The sequence below is a fragment of the Pinus tabuliformis genome, chromosome 6, assembly GCF_031772625.1.
Source record: "Pinus tabuliformis cultivar Carrire ecotype Pingquan chromosome 6, CPIR1, whole genome shotgun sequence".
In the NCBI taxonomy this organism is placed as follows: Eukaryota; Viridiplantae; Streptophyta; class Pinopsida; order Pinales; family Pinaceae; genus Pinus; species Pinus tabuliformis.
Genome location: NC_142292.1, coordinates 63,174,697 through 63,185,130, shown reverse-complemented (window position 1 = coordinate 63,185,130; position 10,434 = coordinate 63,174,697).

Here is a 10,434-nt window from a genome sequence, read left to right as displayed (position 1 = left end):
AATGGGATCATTCGTCAACTTGGACACATCCGGGAGTTCCAACGTCGCTAAGAAAGGCAACTGAGGGTTAAAGGACATTTGTGGCTGTGGGAGAGAGGCAGTACCAGGGTTCCAACCAGGTGGTGGTTGCCCCCATGGACTTTGTCCGGATGGGCCCGGCCCGAAGGGGCCTAGCCCATAGGGACTTTGCCCGTAGGGGTTCTGTCCATATGTATTATGTCCATACGGATTCTGTCCATATGGATTTTGTCCATATGCAGACAATTGACCCTGGGTCTGCCCCCCAGCACCCCATGGATTAGCAACTTGACCTGCAGGTGCAGCGTACTGATAATTCTGGTAAGGAGTGACCTGCATCTGTTGAAAATTTTGATACGGGGTAAACTGAGTTTGCCCCTGGGGTTGCTGGTAGCCATACATTTGCTGAGCTCCATACTGAGCCTGATAAGAAGGCTGCGCTTGGTAAGAAGGTTGAGGCCATGGCCCACCTTGCATTTGATAACCCATTTGAGTTTGGGGCCCAGAAAGATGTCCTTGAACAGGTTGGGTTAGGACCATCTGGCCGGAAGGTTGGCCTGGTTGGGTTTGGGATGGACCTGTTTGCCCAGAAGGATGTGCTTGCTAGGTGCCAGGTTGTCCTTGAGAAACCAAGGGTTGATTAGGCTAGACGTCCGGTTGACCTTGAGGTTGGCCAGCCTGTCCAGAAGGATGATTAAGACGAGCAGTGGGTTGGCCCTGCTGTACGTAGGGTTGCCCCCCTTGCCCAGAAGGATGACTAGGCTGAGCAGTGGGTTGGCCCTGCTGTACGTAAGGCTGCCCCCCTTGCCCAGAAAGATACCCCTGCTGGACTGCCGGTTGAGCTTGCAGAATAGACGTTTGTCCAGCTTGTCCAGAGGGATAACCCTGCTGGAGACCAGGTTGTCCTTGTTGGATGTAAGGTTGTCCTGGTTTTCCAGACGGGTAACCTTGCTGGGTACCAGGTTGCCCCAGATAACCAGAAGGTTGACTCTGATAAGTAAACAACGGACCACCAGCAGCCGAAGGTTGTCCCTGATAGGGTTGTCCTTGTGGGCCCCCAGATTGTCCTGGGTAAGACTGGCCATAAAGTGGCTGCCCTTGGGGGGCTTGCACATAAGGTGGATGGCCTTGATTAGGTGGTCCTTGAAGCTGTGCAGGGATTGCTTGGCCCCCATGAAAAGAGTGAGTACTAGAGTCCCAAGCAATGGATAATGGTACTGAAACCTCAACGAAAGGTTGAAGAGGCAAGGTTTGAGAATATTGGAGGTATTGACCAGTAGAATCGTAATAAAAGAGTGGACCTTGCACGTTCGGGTCCTGAACAGCTTGTCCATAGGCATCATATGGCCCCCCTCCTGGAAGAGGACTAGAAGAGGATGGAGCACTTTGTGCAGGGTGGATGACTCTAGGCGAGAGTTCCGGCTGGCCACTACTCACTTGACCATGAGGGAAACCAGCACCAGTGTTCGAAGATGACGACACTATTACGGCACTAACGACCGGAGTCGAGTATGCTACACAAACAGTTGGATTCGTGGGAACTGAGGTAACAGGTGTAGTATGGGGTTGTGAAACAAAAGGCCCCGTGGTGGGAGTGACATGAGGATCCCACATAGTCGTAGCAGGAGTCCTGGCAGCTACTCTATCCCTCAACGATGAATAACGCGGGGGGAGTGGAGAAGTAGCTGGGATGGGAGTGTCAACATTCGACACCACAGGTGTCTCACCTGTGCTAGAAGATGTCTCATCCATGTGGGAGGTAGACATCGAAGACGAAACACTAGGGGGAGTAACAGGAATATCGTCCTCGTCAGGCTCCCAGATAGGGTTCCAATCGTCTTCGTAATCTTCGTCGCCCGGGGCACGAGAGTTGATAGGTTGGATACTCGGGATAACAGGAAGAGTATCACTTACAACTGGTACCTCAGGAGCAGCAGAAGATGGAGAACCTTGATCACTTGGAACGGGAGTTGACGGGTCAGCCAGGATGACAAACCCCAAACAGGACCTAAAGGAATCTAATGATAAAAGACCCTACTCAAACTAATGCACACAAGATCTAACCAGGTGATGTTAACGTGGACGAATAAATTTTTAAGACACAGGAACTAAACTTGACCTTTTCATGTTTCAAGAGTCGAGAAAAGGATGAAAAGATGACTCTAGTCTCCTTCGAATGTTTAATGAGCACGAAGTGACAAGACGCTCACTGGAACCTTTTCTTTTAAGGAGTCCGAAAAGGATCAAAAGTGACTACTCTGGAGACTCTAGGCAAAGGGTTTACCAAGCAACCCGTAAAACTGCTTATACACCTTGGCAATCGTATGAGAACCAAGGACTTTCCGTACTACAGTCAATCTTCCTGAATGCTGTGTTTGGTGCGTTACGGTTCGCAAGGCGGCAGACTCGGCTTCCTATGGATCAAGGATAAAAGCCTAGTGGGGTCTCCCTATATACGCGACGGTACGTGGGAGCACAATCCGTGTTAGACCACTACCGAGTCACAGAAGGAGGAATCACCCAACCGTAATGTGAAACAATAGTGACTATGTTTAAAGACGCCAAAACATGTCTCTAGCCTAGACCTCTAAATGTTTGCATTAAGTTCCAATGCGTTTTTAGGTTTATTCAATTTATTTTACGGTTGATCTTGAATTAAGTTTCGGTTTCAGGTCCTACCATGTGATCTCTCACAATTGCCTAGATGCAAACTACATGCCAAAGAATACCATTTCGTTCGATGAATTCTAACTATGAGAGGGTTAAGAATTTTCAATCAAACAAAATGAACACAATCAATCAAACAATCTAATGCAGCTAATGGCAAGGAAATGAAACTTTTTCTTTTGAGAACACAAATCAATGAAATGCTCTTTTTCCATTAACTATTGAATGCAAAAGATATTAGTTCGATTTCTTTTTCCAATGGCACAATGCACTTAAAATGAATTTTGAGAGACAGCAACACCGAGTAAAAGAACTAAAATCACTCAATGAAAAACACAACAAATGTGAAAAGAACCGGTTGAGCCCAAACAACTGTAATCCGTGTCTGGGTAGTGAGAAGTAATCGAAACAATACGAAGACTGATTCAATAACGATCACCCAAACAACCAAGCAAAGAAAGCAAAGAGGAAGGTTTCCGCAAAAGAAAAAGCAAGTAGTAACGAATCTTTGTGAATGAGTAACAAAACAAAGCCAATCCAAATTAATCGGGATGATAACACCAGGTCACAAGACACAAAACAAGATCCGCCCAACAAGACTTCGCAAGCAAGTACTTCAAAGTTCAGACAATAGAAATCAAGTTATAAACCAGGTGGAAAGAGTAGGGGATAGACAAACCAACAGGCTCATGAGGTAAAATTGAAAAAAATTCAATTCTACAGGATCAGCGCGGGTGATACACAACAACAGAGCGCTGACCAGAAACCACGCGTAGCAACAAAGTGCTGTCAGCGCGGAAGTACACGGCTTAAGCGTGCTGGTTCGATTTCAGAATAGTCACGACTGTTACACGTACAAGCGCGATGACCACGAAGTCAAAGAAACAGCTATGCGCTGTCAGCGCGACTGTTTTGTTATAAACCGCGCTGAGGCTAAAAAACAGGCAGAATCAAGCCAAAAGCTCCCAAACCAAGGCAATAACTCTTTAAACAATTAAGGCACCTCCCAGACTAAACCAGGAAGTCTAAAAGCAGAGAACTAATCCCCAATCTTTGAAAAGAGAGTAACAATCAAACTCAAAGCAAGAATGAACAAAAAGGGACAAAGGCCAGCTCCCCAGCGGAGTCGCCAAATTGTTGGAGAGGTAAATCCCCTCTACGGATAGAGGCGATCCCAACTAGCCCGGAATGGGTCTAGCACAATCAGTCAATGCTACTATGCAAGTTCCTAATTACAAATAAAAGATAGGCAATGAACACCTACTTGGATTCCAACGCTATTGTTTGATGAAGAGATGCCACTCTCGCTCCTTTGCTTTGGCCGGTCACGATCCTCCACAATCCTCGTGGATAGACACCTGCACACGCAAAGAGAAACACAAACACAAGCGTGAAATCTAATAAATGCAATTATACATCAGTCAAAAAGGACATAACTCACATTAACCATTACAAAGATAAATGAAAGTAGAACCATAATAGTAGTCATCTATTATTAATCAATAACAGAGAAAGGTACAACCAAAGTTCTGACGTTGAGTCCTTCTCAAGAGGGTCCAGCCAGCAAGTCTCTTAAGCATTCACCCTTGGAGGTAGATCTCCCAAGACAAAAAAAATCTCTCTCACACAAGCAATACTTCACAACCTTCCTTAAGCTCTCTAGAAAATCCACACTTGTCACACCAACTACCTACTAGCAGCAGCACTCTAAGCACTATCAATTCCACACTATCCAAAACTAGCTGCTTATGGCAATGGTAGAGGCTTAAATAGGAGAAGGAGTCTCCATGAATGGTGGGAGGATGAGCTTATCTCCAAGGAAGGTGGCCCAAATGATGAAACAGACATGCCAGAGAAGGGAGGGCGACATTTACAAGGCCAACAACCAGGTCTGGAGTCATCTGGAAGGCCGGCTGTTAGAACAAACTTGCCCAAACTGGATCAGCGCGGGTGTATAACTGCACTGGAGCGCTGTCGTCGCATCTGAACAACAGTGAAGGTTATGTCAGTGCGACTCAATATAAACATAGGATGCGCTGGTTCATGAAATTCGACCAGCGCGGAAAACACGTGTGCTTCCGCGCTGGCAGCGCATTCGTTGTATTATGAGGCGCCAGTCAGCGCGGTTATTTTAATAACAGTCGCGATGATGGAAAAAACTTTGGCAAAGTGGGTCATTTGGCCACATTAGAGAACATGAGCATGATTGATTTGAACTCATGACACAGTAGGAAGACTGACAGGGAGACAGTGACAAATTACTATGTAACAAGGCCCTTTGAATTCCTTCAAACCAAGCTTATGCAAAAATAAAAAATAAAAACTACACACCTTTTTTTACTTTGTAGAAGCCTGATATTGAATCTGATGTATCTCTGTAATTTCGAATCATCCAGTTTTGAAATTGTGATCTATAGTAGCCTTCTATGTCCTCTTTCCAATGCCACTATTCTAAACCAAATTGGATTCTCCAAGAAAGCGTTATGCCCAATCTCCCGCAGTGACCTGATTATAGACTAGTTCAGTAGAGCGAACTTGTATGAAGTTCCACGTGTCACTGTTTCAACCTTTGACTCTGAAAAATATATAAAAGAAAACTACAGTCCGTCCTCTTTCTGTACCTTCTTACGAAATTTCAATCTGATACTCAGAAAGAAAGTTATGACGATTTTCCCTAGGTCACCTGTTTTGAGTGTAATTCAGGAGTCTGCAAAAAGACCAACGTCCTGAGATCATATCTCCGAAACTGTAATGCAAAAAGCTCTGAAATTCGGACCCAAGGTTTAGCGCGATTCGTTCTCAAATGGGTTTTTTTTGCGACTTCTGAAACATCACAAAAACAAAGTTATAGCAAAAATGCCACGATGACCTGTTTGGAGCAGCGAAACCCTAGAATCCAAAGCTCTGATACCAAATGTTATGAAACCAGCTCACAAAAATATAGAAAAGAGAGATCCACGCCTTAGAATTCAGCCTCTTCGAGGGGGCAACCTCCTTTACATTACATAAATGAACAATTCTTTGATGATTCAAATGACAAAACCTCCTTTCTATATAGGAGTCTATGCAGTCACAATATAATCCAGCCGACCTAACAATAATAATATAAAGCCACAAAAATAACAATAGAGGGATTCTATGGGTACATTAATAACAATATGGGGGTAATGGGGGCACAACAATATAAATAAGGGGTATAACTACAATAGTAATGGGGTAATCACTAGTATTATAGGGACCCAACAGAATGTATCTGATTCCATTTACTTGTATTCAATAGATCTTTTGCTTTGATATGTTCGTTGTCTTCTGTTGATGATTACAGGTAATACTCAAGCATGTTAAGTACAAGAAGGAGTGATAGGATCGATACAAAGGAGACAAGAGGAAAGCGGAACTACAAGTAGGTCGTCTCATCTTCTGTGTCTTATCTATTGCTTATAGCAAAAGGCTAAAGTGCTTTAAACTATTTTTCTAGATATGGCTACTTATCTAGGGAATTAGTATTTATCTATAGATACCAAATTCTCCAAAACAAATTGGCAACCATATTTGGGACAAATAATCCTTCCTATTAGCTTATCCACCTCCTAGGATGCTCTTTTAGACACTAATTGTTTTCATTGATTGTATTTCAACTTTATTGCATTGAATTTTGGTCAAAAAGTGTGTCAATTTTCCTCTTGAAATGGCTCATTGTCACAAGCACAGGCCTGTGAGGGAAACAGTGCGCTTCAGAGCACCCTTGGCTTAGGGACAGTGCTCTGAGGCACATTGTCTCCCATTCAAGGCTGCGTTGATCCTCCTAGGGCCAGTTTCCCACATTTGGATTGAGTTTTTTGCCAAATTTCCTCTATTTGATTTCTTGTTGATTGATCAATGAATGTCATGTCTTAGAAAACAAGTTTTTATCTCCTTTTCTAGCCCTAATTTGACTTGGTTGATTAATGTTTCTTAAATATTTTCTTTGTCATTATCGATCCATAGTCAAATTTAGATTATAGGTTATTAATCTTTGTTCGAAAGAAAGTGTCGTAAAAGTCTTCCTTTCCTTCGAAACATAACTGTCATAAAGTCTTTGTTCTTGTTAAAGATTGATTGATTTTATGTGCATTAGTTTCCTTTTTTTCACATTCACATTAAGGAAATCAAAAAAGAAATACATGCATTCTACATTAAAAGGTTTTTGTGTGCTCATAGGAATAATTTAGGGAAATTGCATTAGATTGTGCTCTTTTATGTTTGATCGAAAGAAATCTGATTGCTTTATCCATATTACCTAAGATTTTCATTGTAAAATTGAATGGAAAGAATTCTTATCATAATAGTTGCATTCCTAAGAATTTAAGAATACATCACATGGTGAACTTGAAAGGCAAATTCCTAAGCAAGATCAACTTAAAATTAACATCAATTTGCCTAATGGAGCATTGTCACCTAACGAAGAAAATTTAGTGGTTCTAGGCTAGAGACGTGTTTCAGCATGTAAAACAAAGCATCTTGTTGGGTTGTGTTATATTCTTTCCACGACTAGCCCACGTAGTTAACCGGGGGTTAGAGTGGGGTAGGTCACAGGGGGTTTGAGGTGTACCCGTAACCCCACTTTATGGGGTCTGGGACAGCGCCCCAGAAAATTTTGGTTTTGGACCCTATGTTAGGTTGGGCGAACCCACCTATGGTTTTGTGCATGATTTTCGCACATGTTTTTTGGACGTGATGGTTTTCGGTCCATGGTATTGGACGCGATGGTTTTTCGGTCCATGGTATTGGATGCTTCAGCATGAATAAATATGTATTTTAACATTGAAAGGAACATAATGAAAAATCAAGCTGGTAGTCCCGGTTTTGGGATCCAGGGGAAAATCTCTGTGTATATGTGTTTTATGTGTTGTGCTCTTGCATTGTTTATTTTCTATGTTCTAGAATTTGTATGCCGGTAATTTTTGTACAGGGTTAAAACCTACATTTGGTATTAGAGTTGTTTTGGCTTCAAGGGGACGCCTTTGTTGCTGAGGGGTTTTGCTCGGGCCTGTGGTAGACCCTGTTCAGTGGGAGATATGCAAGATCGATTCTAGTGGTGAAAGAAGATGGTGAGCAGTGGAAAGATAGAGATCAAGAAATTTAATGGTGAGAGTTTTGACTTGTGGAAACTCAAGATGGAGGATCTGTTGGTGGATAAAGATCAGTGGATCGTGGTAGATCTGGGTACTAAACGAACGGGAGTGTCTGATGAAGAATGGAAGAAGTTGGATCGGAAGGCAAAGAGCACAATACAATTGTGTGTCTCAGATTCAGTATTATTGAATGTATCAAGGGAAGCTACAACGAAGGCTTTGTGGAACAAGTTAGGGACTTTGTACCAATCTAAGTCTCTAGTGAATAAATTGTTCCTGTGGAAAAAGTTGTATAACCTGAGGATGAAAGATGGAGACTCAGTGGCAGAGAATATAAATGAATTTAATATTGTGGTAAGTCAGTTAGCGTCTATTGATATTAAAATTTCAGATGAAGATAAGTGCATTAATTTGTTGTGTTCTCTACCAGATTCGTGGGATAGTCTGGTTATTGCAATAGGTAGCAATGCAACTGCCTTGCAGTTTGATGAAATAGTCTCAGCATTTTTTATGGAGGAGATGAGACAGAAAAATATGGAGAGATAGAATGGTGATGCCTTGTCTGTACGAGGACGGTCCCAGAACATAAACAAAAATAAGTCATCGAGTGGGAGATCTAAATCTAGAAGGAGATCTAAATCTCCAGGAAAACCTATAAAGGTGGTGTGCTGGAAATGTGGAAAGGAAGGGCACTACAAAAGGGACTATAAATCTAAAGCTATTGATAAAGGAAAGGGATATGATGATGCTCCTTCTACATAGGCGAAAACCACCTCAGATGAAGGTGGGGATGTGTACTTGGCTTCTTCAAGTACACATGTAGATCATGAGGCATGGTTGATTGACTCAGGTGCATCCTTTCACTTAACTCCCCATAAAGAGTGGTTTTGCGAGTATGAGAAATACGATGGTGGTGATGTCTTCTTGGGGGATAATAGGAAGGCTAGAATCATTGGTCGTGGAAAAGTAAAGTTGAAGTTGCAAGGTGGAAGGGTTAGAACACTTTTGGGTGTTCTACATATTCCTGCATTGGCTAGAAATCTGATTTTTGTAAGCAAGCTGGATGATGCAGGTGTAAAGATAGTGTTCAAGAAAGATACCTGCAAGATGGTTCGGGGAGCACTGGTATTGATGTGGGGAGTTCAAATTGGAACTTTGTACAAGTTGCAAGGTAGCACTGTTTTTGATGGGTGTGTTAGGATATTCCGACACATAGGAAGTAGTTAAGTATAACTTGGTCTAGTATAGAGTTAGGTAAAGTGTGTTTCTTTACTATGTACTTTTTGTAACTTACAATATGAAGGTCACGATATGTAGTGATCCGACGGTTCATTCTCTCCTTGGTATTACCGACACTTGATTCATGGCTTAACACCTGATTGGTCCATGATCTCTATTTAAAGAACTTGGAGGGTCATTTGTAGGGTAACCATCCATGAGAGAAGCTTATGTAAATTTTCATTCTTTTATTAATAAATTGCCTGAAGTGGCCGCGTTGGCTCAGGCCATGGACTATTTCCCTCTTTGAGGGTTTTAACCACGTCAAAAACATTGGTGTATTGATCTCTGATCTGTTTGTGAGCGGTGTCCTTTGGTGTTCTGTCTGAGGAACTTACCCTGTAAATTCCTATAGGGTGCAACGGTTTTGTGGTTCCTAAAAGTGGAGCTAAAAATCTAGTGGTCTCTGGAGAGAAGACCATGTTGTGGCATCAAAGGCTTGGACATATTGGAGAGAAGGGCCTTCAAATACTTCATGGTAAAGGAATGGTAGAAGGTATGAGTAATAGCTCTTTGGATTTTTATTTCTATGAAAATTGTGTATATGGGAAGCAAAATCGGGTGAGTTTCCCCTTTGGTAGTAAGAGGGCAAAACATATATTAGAGCTTGTGCACAGTGATGTATTTGGACCTGTGAAGGTTCCATCACTGGGTAAATCTGTGTACTATGTATCATTTATAGATGACTTCTCAAGGAATACATGGATATATTTCCTTAAGAAGAAATCTAAAGTCTTTGATAGGTTTAAAGAATTTAAGGCTCTCGTGGAAAATCAGATAGAGAAGAAGATAAAGGTGCTGAGGAAAGATAATGGTGGAGAGTTTTGCAGCAAGGAATTTAAAGAATTATGTAAGAAGTGTGGTATAGCACGACAAAAGACTACTCCATATACACCTCAGCAAAATGGAGTTGCAGAAAGAATGAACAAGACGTTGATGGAAAGGGTAAGAAGCATGCTCAGTGGTGCCGAGTTAGGACAGGAATTCTGGGCAGAGGTGGTGGATACTGCATGTTACCTGGTCAACAAGTCACCTTCATCAACGTTGGAGGATAAGACTCCACAAGAGGTATGGACTAGTAAGAAACCCTCTCTTTCACATCTAAGGGTATTTGGATGTGATGCATATGTACATGTTCTAAAGGAGAAACGAACCAAGTTGGATAGTAAATATGAAAAGTGCATCTTTATTGGGTATAAGGATGGTTTAAAGCGTTATAAGCTTTGGAACCCAATAACAAGGAAGGTTGTGTATAGCTGAGATGTGGTGTTCAGAGAGGTGAAAGATGTTATTAAACATGAAGTCCAACCAAAGGAACCTAAGAAGATAGAGTTTGAGCTAAAGGAGGAAGAATCAG